Here is a 16,313-nt window from a genome sequence, read left to right as displayed (position 1 = left end):
AGAAGGAGGGAAGAAAAGAGGAAGTAGAAAAGAGAAAAGCAAGGAGACATTAAGAAAGAAAGGAAAAATGGAACATTAAATGAAGGGGGAAGATAAAGAAAACTTTAGTTTTCCTTGTCATCTGGACAGCAGCTCCTATTAAGCTTGTTTTCCTCTAGACCAGGAATAGACAACTTTCTCTTTAAAGGTTCAGGCTAGTAAATATTTTAGGTTTATGGGCCATATTGTCCATGTTTTAATTACTTAACTCTGTCACTGTAGCATGAAAGTAGCCATAGACAATAAGTCAAAAAATGGGCATGGCTGTGTCCCAATAAAACTTTATTGGCAAAAACAGTTAGTGGGCCATATCTGCGCTCTAGAAAGGATTCAACGCTCCGAGCCACGCACTTAGGAACAACCTCAGCTTTTCCGTCCAGAAGAGGACCCATGAGCTGTGCCCCCTCTCCAGAAGGGACACTAAAGTGATTCACTTATTTATTTAGAATTCATACCCCACCGACCCCCAGACACAGCTAATGTGACCTTACAAAGTTAAGTAATATATAAATCAGAACAATTAAAAGTAAAAATAGAACAAAGAATAGTTCAAATGAGTGAAGGAAGAGATGCTCCCAGGCACCTGGGAAGAGTTAATTGATCTGGATTTAGTTCTGAAGTTCCTGGCAGCTGAAGTAAAGTGAAGTTAATTGGCCCCCAGGGGGCTCAAATCCCAGAGTCCGGTCTCATTAGCACCATCCCTCTACCAGGGAACAAGGAAAGGCTGAGCCCAGAGGTGTGACATGTGCCCCACCCCCAGGGCATAGGGACAGCCTGGAAACTGTCCCCAGTCCAAGAGCCTCCTCTTCGCCAACCAGGCAAATCTTTGTCACGTCACAACAGGAAGCAAGCACAGGATTTGAGACAGGCGGATGCTACAAGCCTCAGAAGCCAAGGGACTTAATCAGGTTACTGGTCTCTCCATGCTGGTCTCTCATTTTCTGATGCGTCAAACGAGACATGACCCTTGCTTCCTCCACTGAGCTGTCAGAAAAAGAGGACTTAAATATTCCAAATGCCCAACCGATGATGGGGACACAGTAAACTCATGAGTCTTGTTAATTCCCATTCATTCCTGCTACAGAATTGTTAGAAAGCAAAGCCTCATTAGACACAGCTTTTTAAGCTGCCATCGGTCCTTCTCATTTTCTGGCAAACAATGGAGAGAAAAGTGGGTAAGAATCATGAGGAGGGCCATGGGGGAGAAAGAGCTAAGGCATCCAAGTGAAATGCTAAAAGGATGAAAAGATCAGAATGGGAGGATGTGGCTCTGGAAACAAACTTTCAGCGCTAGGTATTTTACAAGCTCCAATCCCGGCCTCCCTTCTAGAAGGTTCGAGGTGAACATAGCTTAGCAACAGCAATCTTTTCACTGCCTTCTTCCATTTCATTCTAGCCTCAGACCTTACACTCGATCGTTCGATCAAGTCTACTTCCCTCAAACCGGATGTCTAAGTGTCCTAGGACCCCTAAAGGGTTCTTAAAGAATTCAAGAGGTAGGAAGACCCTAAAGATCCCAGTGCCAGCATTTCACAAAATGAGGGCTGTCTACACTGGCTGGAACAGACATAGCTTCAAGTGGAGACCTAGTCTTTCATAAAGTCACTTCAACTTACAGAGTGAAAAAAATTTCCCCTTTTCAACTCTTCCTCAATCAGGACTAAGTTAAAGAGAAAGACTTCATTTTTGGTGCTACTATGTCTTCAGCGTCTCTCTAACATTTAAAAATATTCCTTTTAATATGGGCAGGCCTAAAGATTGGAGACGCAGGCAGGCAAGAGTACAGCCGAATATATAAGCTGGAATATAAACTAGAATATAATCACACTGTGATGTTTCCATTGTATTATCTGTACAGTTACACATTGTTTAACTAAATGTGTAACCATTTAGTGCACACAATGTTTATGTTTTTTAAAAAACGAAATTAGTGGCAGTGAAATGAAGTGTCCTTTGCCAAATAAATGCATTTATATAAGAGGTGGAGTAACGTAAGGAGAAATATTAAGTAGTATAGATGAAACAGAAAGTGGGCAGAATTAAGGTGGTACCTGAGAGACTAACATTTCAGAAATACTGATCTAATCCAATTCCTTTCTTTTAGCGACAAAGGGACAGAGACAAAGAGAAGGGAAATGGCCTGCCAAATTCTCATATAGGAACAAGGATGTTGGAGCCAGATTCAGCCCCAGTTTGAACCCCAAATCTGCCAACCATCCCGGTTACCTTGGACATTCTACGTCACGGGTCTAAGCCTCCCTCTCTGTATCCACAAAACGGGAACTGTGATGCAAGGCATTTGCAGCATGGCCTTGAGCTAGACTCAGTCAGTGTGCTCAGCACCTAAAGACCTCTAGACATGCAACAGCAAGACTATGGGTGACACATGATCTGTGGGCAAAACTAACTCACCCGTATGTGTGATGGTCTGACAGTACCTTCATTTCTATTCGACTAACTATTATTACAGCATTGCCCCAAACTGCCCCTACGCTTGTGCTGGAAAATCTATGCACAGCATTAAGCAAGAGTTACAGTGGACAGATGAAGTACAAGGTTCTGGAAACTGAGACATCCCCAGTTCAAATCCTGGATTTGCCATGGATTAACTATGTGACCTTGGCATGTCGCCTTATTTCTCTTCACTTCCGTTTACATATCAATGAAATAAAGATTAATACAGTACATCGGGCTGTTGCCTAGATCAAATCAATTAAAGCACATAAAGCAGTTAGCAGAGTGCCTGAAACATAGGAAGAGTCACTAAATGCTTCCTATTATTATTAGGGCGCAGTGTCAAGCCGAGCTTCCTCCAGGTCCTTCAGCACAATGAGAGTGTGGCTGCTGTGCTGGGTCCAAGATGTGAGCCGCCAGGTGTGACGGGAGGAGCCACAGCTGTATAAAGTGCAGATGCAAACAGATTGCTCCTCACTGCCTCCAGGGAATGAGATATGGAGTCAGTGAAGGGTGGATCTTAGAAGAGCATCCGATTAAAAACACATCAGTAAGAGAAAGCTAGCTATATGGGTCACGTTCTTCAAGCCATAAACCCTGAACTTAACAACTGCTCCATTCCACGCCTGGCACCAGGCAGCATCTCCCCCGACTCATCCACATGCACTGAACCACGTTCACCTCATTTACATTTAACTTTATGGATCTGGCTTTTTCCCAATGTTCCCTCCTCCTGCACAGCCCCTTGTTTGAAAGCCGCCCCTGCCCCTTGAACCAGGAAACCGATCTTCCCACATTGAATACTTGCCTCCTCCTCCTTTATCTCCAGCTCTGTAGGGTGTTCCCCGAGCAGGTCAGTGAATTCTTCCTGCTCACTCAGTCCCTAGAAGTGAGCTATGGCGTGGATACTGAAATCTGAGACCTGTTACCTGCCCAGGCTGTGCAGCGCAGGGACACTGGAACACCCTCCTCACGCGCCTGGACTCCCTGGCTGTCCACGGCCTGTCTGCCAGGGCCAAGCATTATTCCTCAACAGTCAGTGATGGTCGAGACCTCTGCGTGCTTGCACCTGTTGTTCCCACAGCCTGTAATGCTCTTCCCAGAGGCATCCACCCGGTGAATTCTTACTAGACCTACTCTGCCCAGGTTAAGCTCCCCTGCCTTGGCCTCATCTCAGATCCCAACCATTAGTTGCTCTTTCCTGCAGAGCCAGACAGCATGTTGGGGAGATGGGACAAATGGGGAGAAGCACTGAGGAGGGGCTCTGGGTCAGATGACCTCACTTTGTTTTTTGTGTCCTTGGGCAACCCTGAATTCATTTTCTTACTGGTAAGATTTGGATCATAACTGTATTCTACCTCCTTAAGGTAGAGGGAGAATTATTTGAGATAGTATGTGTTAAACTGACTGTGCATCACACATAGTAAATGCTCAATAAATATACATTGTTATTATTTGGAATATATATATATACATACACATATTCTAGCACTTTCATATTACCCTCCATTTGCTAAACATTAATCCATCTCTAGAACTGTAAACTCCTTCCAAGTAAAGGCCATATAGTCTTGTTCACTTTTGTATCACCAGCATTTAGCACACAGTAGGTGCATAACATATATTATCTATTGATTAAACCTCTCTAGAGCAGAGACATATTTACATTTTTGTTTTAACCACAGCCTCTAATACAACGAAGAGTTTTTCCAAGCCTGCTCATTGCAGGAACAGATGAAAGTATGAGTGGATGGATGGACTTCCAAGATGCTCTAGTTAAAATGGTTACCAGGTACCCAGTGTTGAGCTTATGAACCTCACCACATTCAACCTCAAATGTCACAGCTACCGTCCAGTTGTGCAAACACCTTGGTTTTGCTCGGGACAAACTCAGGCAGATCATCCATTCAGCATCCTTCCTCTGTTTACACCTGATTTTTTTTTTTAAACTCAGCCCCTGCTGTGGCTTGCCAAGATCCCCTGAGCACATTAAAAAAAAAAGAGCCTCAGATATCCTGCCTGCACCCCGTATGACCAGCCTCTTCTCATAACCTTAATGTTCCAGCATTCATTTCTTCTCTGTCTGCACAAAAATTAACAAAAGGTGTTGATGACAAACTGCTGAAAATCAGCAAGATTCCATGCCACATCTTGGACGCAGGCACTAGCTAGATGGCAACCTAATCTCTGACCACAGGTAAAATCCAGAGGGCCAAAAGTTCCTACACACTGCTTCACTGAATGTCCTCTCTCTCTCTCTCTCTCTCTCTCTCTCTCTCTCTCTCTCACACACACACACACACACACACTGTCTGAGTCACTCATGTCATGCAGAAACTCTTTCCAGACTGATCCCATCTTATGTAGCCTTGATAATTCCAGACCCTGAATACTGAATAACATCATTCTAACTAACACCTTGAGTTTCCTTAATTCCATTTTCAACTTTTGTTTTATCTCTTCACTAACTCCCTTATAAGAAGGGTCTTCATCGTGACAGTGAATTCCTAGGGAGAATGGACATTCTATTTTGGGGTGACTTATGAAAAAGAATATCCCATCAGCTGCAGTCGTTTCAATATCCCCCACCCTAAAAGAAAAGAATAGTCTTACTAATTCTTCAAAGAACTTCCCAGAAAGAGGAAACTAGGTGGCTCCGCATCTTTCCCACAGGCAACTTCACCTCTTTTGGCCATGCATCTCACGGCCTTCTACACGGCAAAATCCTGCTCATCCCTGAAAGGTCCCTCCTTCATGGAGATTTTTTTCAACTTCTGCATCCTAGGCTCATTAGCTTTCTCTAAAGTCCTATGGATGGTAGTCAGTTCTGAACTTGGTATTATACAAAAAAGATTAAATGATTCTTCCAAGTTTACTGAACTGATCAGTGGTGGAGAAGGAAACTGTACCCTGGTCTCCTGAACCAAGTCAGCCTGGGCTCCTTACCCCATCATGCCTGATAGGCAAGCCTAATGATGAGAATTAACGTGAACTGACCCTTTCCTAGGTATCCGTCACTGATCTAAAATGTTACCTGGATAAACTCCTATAATCTTCACAAGAATTCGATAAGGCTTTTATTATACCCACTTTACAGATAGGGTAAATGAGGCAGTACATTAGTAAGTAAAACTGCCTGAGGTATACAGTTAGTGGTGAAGCCAGGGCTCACACCCACCTATGCAGTCTGGTTCTAGAATCTGAGCCCTTAACCACTAAGCTTACTCAGCTCTAAAGTCTTGACTGTAAGCTTCCTATCTACTGAAATTTATTTATACTCTTGGGCAGCCTTCACTACATCAAGCAGCCTTGACCATAGAAAAAATACTCAATACAGTTATTGATTCCGTGGAGATTCACTCACTTATCACACACTGAATGAAGACCTACTATGGGCAAGATGTTATCAAGGTATCACAGGCGATGATGAGATGTGCAAAGATATGAGAACAGCATTCTGGAATCAAATGTCAAATAAGAAACAGACTTACTCTGTGTGACCCATAGCATCGACATCAGCCTTTCAGACTCCACAGACAAGTCAAATTTTAAAATCAGTTTTTGGAAGCAACACAAAGTTATCAACGTGTTTTTGTTCTAAGGAAAGGACATTTAACTAAACAGAAATTGCAATTATTATTACCAGTGTTTTATAAGAGAAAGCACATTTTAACCAGGAACATAAAACAGAGAAGACGTAATCTCAAAATAAGATTGCCCTTCATATGTAGACACCATATATTTAAACTGACATTTATTCAAGAGCCACCAAGCTATGAGACTTGGCCAGAAGAGAATGGCAAAGAAAGGAAGCCCCAAAGGCAGAGAGGGTGGCAATAAAATGAGGTGGAATTGAAGGGTGTGGGCACTGGCATTCACAAATTGAGAAAGGCTAAAAAATCTGAGACATTTCAGACCACAGAGTTTTTTATTCTATGGCTCTTCCTTCAAGGATTTTAAAAATGCTATAAAAAATGAACTTACAGAAGGACAAAAAAGTAAAGTTTATGGATGGTTTTATGGCCTTTTCACTTTGGGGTTCTACGTCTGGTGGATTGCCAAGGAAGGCAGCTTTCATGACGTTATCCAGAAATGTTAGGTGTCTAAGAACTCACCAGGGTCTGTGTTAACTAACAGGAGCCAGGGGCCCTTGACCTCCTCCCAGATCCCCATCTCCTTCCCTCCTTGGTGCATCAGGGACTTACCCACATACACTCTCTTCCTTGCCCCAAAATACATTCCTGAAAATGCCTGGGAATTATGTCTGAATTTGACCACCACAGTGACTTTTTAGAGTTTCCCGGGATTTTCTTACCCTTAGAGTAACCACAATTTGTGACTTGTCTGGCCCCTCCCACTTTCCCAGCTCCTTCCCAGAATTAAGCAGATATTCCTAAAATGCCGTTCTGGATAGTGAGGAGATGCAGAGCAGAGACCACAGGCAGACAGATCTGGGTGACAGCTCAGGATGTGGGGCCCGCTATCAACGCAGCCAAGCCTCATCAACTTGGTAATCTCAGCTCCACCTCAATCAAACTATATCTCTTCCAAGTGTCTTATTTTGGGGGCCTTCAATGAAAGAATGAATGTAAATCATTTACACGGTATCTGGCATAGTGAGTGTTCAGTAAAGGCAGCATAGGGACCCAGGGCAGGCTGCCTCAAGGTGTGACACTTTGACATGCAGAATATTTTGAACTGAACACCGTCAAGGCCCAAAAGATTCAGGAAGATACTTCGGCCTCCCCTATGCAACTGCAAAAAGGAATTTAGGTGGAGGAACTCTCCGTCTACTCCAGGAGGAGAGCTATCACCAGACATATATTATATTGTAAACTATATTATAATGTAGACTATATTATAAAATGGACTATATTATAATATAAGCTAGGGGTGATAGACAAGAAGGAATGTGACAGTCTGTTAAAATTTCTCTCTGTGCCCCATCTGGTTCAGTGAGACCATCAAGTATTTTGTTTACCAAACATTTACTCTTCATATTCCAGTGAATTACTTCCCTTTTCCCTTGAAGTCCCCGACCCCCACCCACTTCTCCTTGGTTCAGGATGACATGTAAACCTCATCCTCCCTGACTGTCTTTGGAACCCATGTCTACGGCTTCCCAGTATGTATATAATTAAACTTCGGTTTTTTCTTCTGTTAATCTGCCTCATGTCAATTTGGTTCTTAGACCAGCTAGAAGAACCTGAAGGGGTAGAGGAAATTTCTTCCTCCCCAAGAGCAGCTATAATTTTTGGGTCTTTCAGTGTTCTGAGATCAACTTCAGTGCCACCAGGGCAGGAATTCCATACTAACAAGCGATTCTCTGGATACCACCTGCCCAGAGACAGCATCAGATTCCACAGGTTAAGGGTTTAGTCCTATAAGACTGCCCCTCCTCCAACACTTCGGATGCCATACCCTAGCTCAGGTTGTCATCGGTGCTCCTGACCGACCCACTTCACATTGGAGGTACCAAGCACCCCCATCAAATCAGGATGCCAATACCTGTGCTTCTGACCAACTGGCTATAGATCAGAGGTCCCCACAAGCCCCTCCTTGGGTTTGATTAATTTGCTAGAGTGGCTCCCACAACTCAGGAAACCCGTTTACTCACTAGATTACCAGTTTATTATAAAAGAGTGTAAGTCAGGAACAGCCAGATGGAAGAGATGCACAGAGCAAGGTGTGGGGAAGGGGCTGGGGGGCTTCCATGCCTTGTCCAAGCACACCAGCCTCCCCAAATCTCCATGTGTTCACCAACCTGGAAGCTCCAGGAACCCTGTGCTTTTGTTTTTTATAGAGGACTTGTTACATACGCATGACTGATTAACTCTTTAGCCACTGGTGATTGATTCAACCTACAGCCACGCTACCCTCCTGGAGACGGGTGAGGGCTCAAAGTTCCAACCCTCCAATCACAGGCTTGACTTGAATGGGAACAAGCCTCCAAACTTCTGGGTAGTCTGAACGTTGCCTCATTAACATAACAAAAGACAGCTTCATGGAGCTCATCATTTAGGAAATTATACGGGTTTTTGAAGCTTTGTTCCAGAAACAGGGATGAAGACCAAATATAATAGAAGGGCCTTGAACAATGCAGGGGTTGAGGGCACTGATGCCCTGCACAGCTGGAAATCCACATAAAACTTTTGACTCCCAGAACACAACAACTAATAGCCTACTGTTAAGCAGAGCCTTACCAATAACATAGTTGATTAGCACATATTTTGTATGTTATATGTATCAGATACTGTATTCTTACAATAAAGCAAGCCAGATAAAAGAAATTGTTTTTTTCAAATTGTCACAAACCTCCAAAACATTTTCCAATATATGTATTGAAAAAAATCTGCTACTAAATGGACCTAGGCAGTTAAAACCCATGTTGTTCGAGGGTCACCTGTATACATTTCTTACTATAAATCACACTATCACATTGGGCTACTTTATTATGCCCATCAATGGCTCCCTTCCATCTCTAGATGTCAGCTACTAGCTATTTCACTTTACTCCATTATGGCCCACAGTCTCATTCTCCGTGCCTCTTCCCAGATCTCTGCCTTTGCTTTCTGGATTCCCTGCAGATGTGCTCAGCATGCCCCAATCTGCTTTACCCCTGTTTTGCTCTTCCTGAAGCTAATCCCTCTACCAAGAATGCTGTCTTCCCTATCCCCATCCCAAACCTCATAAACCCCTTCTTCTTTAATATTCAGTTCAAGGTCATCCCCCAGGAAGAAGAAACCACACCTATTCATGATTCTATGCCAACACTGAGGCAGTTTTCCTGCAGGCTTTTGGAGGGTATGGACTTCACCTTTTTCATGTCAGCCTCACCCACAACTAAGCAGGAGCTGGAGCATAGCGCTCACCCAGCAAATGTCTCATTAATAAATAAGTCAGTGAATGAATGAACAAACAAAATGAGATGACCAGCGAATAGCATGACTGGATATGTATAGCACAAGAGCAGCATTTCACCATTTGCGGAGCATTTGGGCTTAAATTAAACCACCTGATCCTCTGAACATCCCCGGGTTTTCCCAGGAAAAGCAGACTCAGAGAGTTTGAATGATTTCCCAGGTTAAAACATGGCAAAGGAAGGACATCAACTTGAGCCTTCTAACTCCAAGTCAAGTGGACATTTCCACACCAAACATAGTCCTTATTATTAAGAATTGATGATCGTTTATAAGGAAATATTTAAAAAAAGTGCAGGACCTAGCTTAAAATAGGGAACAGAGGAAAATGAGAACAGAATCAATGGTTTCATTGTTAAAGCAGAATGGAGAAAACTAAATGTGGGATGCCCAGCATTCTCCTAGATGCACGGGGCGGGGGGCACAGTGGCACTGGATGGGCACGTGGGAGACCTCTTAGTTTGGAGAAATGACAATCAGAAAGATACTGGAAACAGATTTTTGTCAATTTCCCGAGTTCACCGATGGCCAACCCCATTTCCTGCAGTGCAGTCCTTGCTACAGCTGAAGTTTCAGCCCTTGGAGAGAAGCCGAGAGATTTCTGCAAATGTTTTCTGTTCAACAGATGGAGCAGAAACCAAGAAGCGTTACAAGGAAGATGGATCGGTGCGTCACATTTGCAACAATAAAAACACAGCAACGGTTAAAAGCAGTCGCAGTTAAATAGAATTGGGAACCCAGGGTTAGCCTAAATCTTTTTTTAATTAAAAGTGAAGGAGAATTTCAAAGTTCTATTTCAGCCCCTCAGATAGTCAATGCAGTGAATTCATAATGTTTACACGGCTTGGCTGGGTGTCAGACTGCTTGGGATTTATGTGGGTTCAGGTCCTTAGCCTGAGAAAGACCCTCAACACAAGAAACCACACAAGGAGGCGCAGGAGAGGGAAAGTACGTGGCAGGAATACCTGGGTTCAAATCCCAGCTCCACTCCTGTGTGACTTTTAAAGTCACATAACCCTGAACGTCAATCACATCAGCGTAAGGGGAACACGGGAAAACAATCCTCGTGGATTCTGACGCATCGTGCGCCTCCCAAAGCGACAGCTCAAGAGCCTTCTGTTACCTTCCTCTGCCCCCGTACCTGCACCTCTTCCCTCCCAAGTCTTTCCTCTCCCGTCCCGAAGTCTCGGTATCATGGCTGACCTCCGGCATTTGCTTCCTTTTGCTCCCTCATCGCCCACCTTGAAAGACCACTTTAACTTCCTGGTGAGCATTCCACAAGCTGCGGTCTCAGGAGCAACTGCCGGGGACACACGTGGCTGCTTTTCAAAAGATTGTGGGTCCTGACCCTGTATGTTCCGAGTAAGAAAGGCTCCAGGGCCTCGGGAGCTGGGATCCTCCCTGTCAATCAATGTCCCTGAAATGGGGACACACACTGGTGTTTGGGAACCGTTGCTCAGGATGAAGGCTACCAGGGCAGAGGCTGTTAGTCGGGGATGCTCTTCACAACAGCCAGAGGGACTTCTTCAAATCAGGAGTCTTACCAAGGAAGTCAGATTCAGTGGGTCTGCGTTGGGCCTGGATATTATTTGTTTTGAAAAAAGCTCTCAGGGGTTAATAACTTGGGGTAAAGAGTGCTTGCAAAGCACATAGCCACGTCGGCACTGTGGACAAATTTACATTCGGCTGTCCATCCCCTGTCTCTTGGATCTCTCCTTCTACGTCTTACACAGTCCACATTCCCGCGGCCCCCAAGACCAACCACACAGACCTCCTTTGCTGGATGATATGGTTTCAGCTGGTGCATACATATTTACTACCTACATATTCTTACTATACATCTACACATTCATGCAGATTATGAAATTCATGCACATCTACATGTCCATGTGCACACACATACTTGCACTTACACCCCAGTACATCAAAACAAAAACGTAAGCAAAAATGTCTGACCCCACTGCAAATAACCTGCTCTGATCTGTTTCAATTCTAAGAACCTTAGTTGACACATCTTCAAAATAGAAGCTCATACCTACAACAACTACTTCATAGTTGTAAAATCAAATATCTTAGCGCCCATGAAAGCACTTACTTCATTATCAGAATCATAGTAGATGCTCAACAAAGATATGTCAAAAACCACATAATCATTTACATATCTGACCTATTCATAAGCACATTCATTTCTATTTGAGTTTATCCACATATGAATGCACATAGGAATCCATGCAGACATTCAAATGTAATTGTACACTCATGAGAAAAACATCTAAACTCACATTTATGTGAACAACACAGGCACATGCATGTGTGCACACACACACACAGAGCTTCTGTGGTACAAAGCAAAGAGCTCTACACACTGTACATACTTCTTTGAGCCAGGTTCTTCTTGTACCTGTCAAAATATGCCACTGAATCTGAGGTCCTGTGAGAGGACGTGGAGGAAACAATTAAACACAAATGGATGCCAGGTTTTAAACAAAAAAAAAGGCTTGGCAATACAAGCCAACACTTCAGAGTAAACATAAGCAAGGACACAGATCAACAACAGTTTACTGCATGTATACAAGAGTAAACTGAGGGAAAAGGCAATAAGACTGGATGCCTGGGGGCCCAGCAACACAAAACACTTTTCTAGAAACCTTATCAACACCCTATAGAACCATATATCACTCCTACCCTCCTGGAGCTTACAATTGATGAAAGAAGACCAATATTTAGGGGACTATTTTCTAAAATGATAGCGTGGCTAAGAAGGGCAAACGTGAATAATTACAGCAGGGCTAGTCCATGAACAGAGTCATTAAATCCTATTTTGCTTCCAGCTTCCTGTTACTTATGCTGAGCGTTTGCTTCAGAGGTCAGTGGAGCCCATGGTCATGCCCCCAAGAGCCTTTATAACGTTCAGAAATTCCACCTGCCTCTACTATCAGTGCCCCTTGGCCAATATAGTCACCATTAGTGTTATTAGCATTATATTTCCTCTACTTCATGGCCACCTTTGTCCTATACAAAGCTTCTCAAGAATGTTTGCCTTTTAATGGTATATTAGTATTTTCTATGAATTGGGAATGAGGGTTGGACCAGATAACCATAAAATGCCATTCTCTTCTAAAAGACTCTAATTTCATGATTGCATGATTTTAAAGATTTGGTAGTATTAAGAGTCGATTTTTATATTCCGTGCATATTACACTCTTTGAGTCTATGAGGTTCTGTCTCTGTGGCTTTACTATTCTGAGATCCTCTGGTTCCAAGATTTGATACATCCTAAAATTCTACAACTATGATTCTAAGATGCCAATATTATAAGGACCTGGTACTTTATGAGTTTACATTCCAAGCTACCAGCAATGTGAATGTAGTTATCAGATTCTTCCCCATGAGACGGGCAGAACCTAAGTCACGGTCAAAGTATCTGTACTTGAACGGAAAGGCAGAGTGTCACGAAAAGGGAGAAGAATGCCCCGTTGAGACGAGAGCTCCTAAAACCCATCTCAAGGCTTCCCCAATACCTCCCTTCCGCCCCATCTTCCTCCTTGGCTCCGTCTCTAGCCTACTGAGAGACTGAGGATATTTACTGCTGGAACATAGATGCCACAAAGGCAAGGCTCAGCTCTTTCTTGCCACTTTATTTCCCAGCCTAGCCCAAGACGGAACATAGAAGGTTCTTAGTCAATACTCTGGGGTCGAATGAGTCAGCAGCGTTCTTCCTTTTCCTCCTGTCTACTGCCTCCTTCCAACCTTCCTCCAACTTTTTCTCCTCCTTCATCCCCCTCGGTCTCCACCATCTCTTACCAGCACTTAGAACTTCCATGTGCATTCATTACAGAATCCTCATAGGAATCCGGCATTGTATGAACTACTAACCCCGTTTGCAGAGGAGGAAACTGAGGCTAAGAAATGAAAACAACTTACCAATGGTTACACAAAGTGACAGAAAAGGAATCAAACCCAAATTGCCTGCCTCCGAGGTCAGCACCCCTTCCTTTATTCCACAACTGCCTTATAATGTTCTTGATAATAATGAAAATAGCAACCTCGTAAAGACATTAAGCAAACCAACACCTAGAGAGAACGCCTCCACTTCCCTTTCCTAAATTTACCTCTGAATTCATTGTCTCAATCAATACCAATTCTTATTCCAGGATTTTCAATCATTTAGGGCCTACCACACCCATACGCTCATTTCATTTTTGAGCCTTTTCTCCTCCTCTTGAGAGTGCTGTACATGGCATGTGTTTATTTTTCAATTAAAGCAAATTAAACTTAATTGTGTTTTGGGAACTTTTTTTTAGAATTTCACAGCCCACGGTGAGATAATTGAGACCCTGCTGTTTCTGGAAACACTAGTTAGAGAGCAGGCCTAGCTCCTCACAACCTTGGAGCAAGTCACTCCCTCCCTCTCTCCTGTACCTCCATCACAGGGTTTCCCCGATGCACCCACTTCCCCGCCACTGCCCTAGCCTAGAAGATCATCTTCTGTCTGCATCTGAACCATTACCATCACCTAAAGGGCCACCTGACACCCTCTCGCCTCCTCCCATCCTCATCCCTGTCTCTCTTAATCCCAGATCTAATCAAGTCACTTATTAAGAGTTATCAGCAATTTTCAAAACACAGATGACTGAATATGGCTTCCAGGGCTTTGTATATTTCATCCCTAGGTCATTTCTCTAGCCGCACCCCTTAGCATACTCTGCAGCCACACGGAGCTACTTCCTCGCCCAGTCTCCACATGGAAAACCCATTCTCCATCTTCCCAACCGGCCAATCAACCTGCGCGGCTCACAGAGACAGACCTCTCACTCACCTAACACGCTGTGTTCTGATTCCAACGCCAGCTACTCAGTTTGCGCGTCTATCTCCTTATCAAACTGGCAGAGCTTCAGATCAGGAAAATTCTTTAGAGATAGTCCAGAATCAGGAACATAGTAGCTCCTCAGAAAAACACATTTTGGGGAACAAATAATGGGAAGAGAGCAGGAATAAGCTAAAAGAGAAATAGAAGAGGGCAGTAAGGAGGGAGAGAAAAAAAGCAAAATAACATAGGAGGGTAAAAGAAGAAGAAGGGAAGGAGACAAGGGGAAGAAGGCGGAGGGAAGGAAGCAAACCTTACATTACATCTGGGAAACTTCCCTTCTTACTCTTTGATAGCCATTGTCTTAATATGACCATCATCAATAAAATAATACGGACCATAAGAATTGCTTATAGAAATTTTTCCACACACATAATATACTGACTTTTCAGTGGAAGAGATACTGCCTAGAGTAGGGTTTCCTACAGTAAGCCTATAGAATATTAAAAAGAATTAAATGAAGAGTATAGAAAGCTGAATTCTGCAGTCAAATAATTTTGAGAAAGTTTGAAGTACACTTTAAAATCTCCCTCTATCACAGGACTTTGTCAGAGCCTTGAATTTGCCTATATATATACGATGAATTCCACGAGAGGGTAGATCCTGAAGAATGCTCCAAATTTATTTGATCACACCACACATTTTTCTTCGGAGTTTTTGAAGAACTAGTGTACCATGAAAAATGACATAAAGTGTTCTGCCGGAGAAGCATTGCTGTCTTGAGAGTCAAGGGTCTTGAGAGTTCTAGGTTTAGCTGATGAAGAATATGTCCTTTGCCCTGACATTGCCCCTGTCAGAGCCTTAGTTCCTTTTTATGAAAAGAGGGAACATTGGTTATAATGGATCCTAAGGACGCTTCCAGCTCAGCTCTAACATTCTATGGTTCTGTGATGAAAAACATACATCTTGGGGTCATGCCTTTTGCCTACCATTTCCTGTACCTGGAATGCCCCCTTTTCCACTTCCACAAATACAGATCTCTCCCTTGATATCATCACCTATCCCAAGCCTTTCACTGGCAACTTGAATTAGCATGCTTTCACTCCTAAGGTTTCCTATAGAAACATTCCATTTCTATAAAAGGCTGCCTTGAATATAACTCACACTTTCCTGAATTCATTTAATCTGTTGATGGCAATTATACGCCATGTATTGTGATTACAAAGGTGGCTAAGACAGTCATATATTCCCTTCCCACTAAGCCCTTGGGGATACATCATAGTCAGCTCTGGTTCCCCAAAGAGCTCTCAGTACAATGACAATCTAGGGCAAAATCTGTCACTTGTAAGTCCACTTTAGAGACTGTTTAAAGTTTAAACCAATGATTTCAAGTTGTTTTTTTAAGTCTTGGAAACCCTTACTCAACTCTGATATAGAAGGGAATAAAGCAAGGCAGGTAAATGAGAGCTGCTCTGATGAGATGACCAGGTGAGGATGGGCGTCCATCCTGCGTCACCTAATCAACCCCTCCCTACTCTATGGTGGGCCTCCGAGGGCTTCTCAGAACCTCCACTGAATCTCAAGCCCTCATTTGACAGGTAAGGAAACTGAGATAAAGATAAGGATGTGATTTACTCAAAATTAAAACTGAGGTACAATCAAAGCTAAAGTCAGTAACCACTAAATCGTGCTTTCCAAATCATGGTTCCAAAAGTCCTACCAGTATGTGAAATGATTCCAGGTGATACAAAGATAGTACAGCTTTTCTTCTAAGGGTGTGAAAGCTGTCTTAATGTGTATGAGAAAGTATAAATCATTTATCAGATCTTTGATTTTTATGAGTATTATTGTTCAGGCCAAGGTCAAGTAAAAAAATTAATAACTAAGTCCATTTAAATTTGATTTAGGACAAGCAACTTAGAAACTTAGCCAACTCTGCATTACAGCATGTGCCTCTGCTGTGGGTCCTTTTCCTATGAAGAAATGCTCACTGATTCTCCACATCTCACTACTTAAAATATTAATTACCCAAGTAATGCACATTCCTTAAGGAAATATCAGGCAACATGGGTTAAGTATAGAAGAGAGACCTA

At 43.0% G+C, this 16,313-nt stretch overlaps 1 protein-coding gene across 1 annotated transcript in view; it reads right to left on the bottom strand.

Moving 5' to 3' along the window:
- The window catches only part of BRINP1 (BMP/retinoic acid inducible neural specific 1), a 173,976-nt gene that overhangs the window by 146,053 nt on the left and 11,610 nt on the right, over nucleotides 1–16,313 (bottom strand). The window lies entirely within an intron of this gene.

This window comes from Manis javanica, chromosome 2 (assembly GCF_040802235.1).
Source record: "Manis javanica isolate MJ-LG chromosome 2, MJ_LKY, whole genome shotgun sequence".
Classification (NCBI taxonomy): domain Eukaryota; kingdom Metazoa; phylum Chordata; class Mammalia; order Pholidota; family Manidae; genus Manis; species Manis javanica.
The sequence above is the reverse complement of the archived record's forward strand: the minus strand, read 5'-3'. Positions and strand labels throughout refer to the sequence as shown.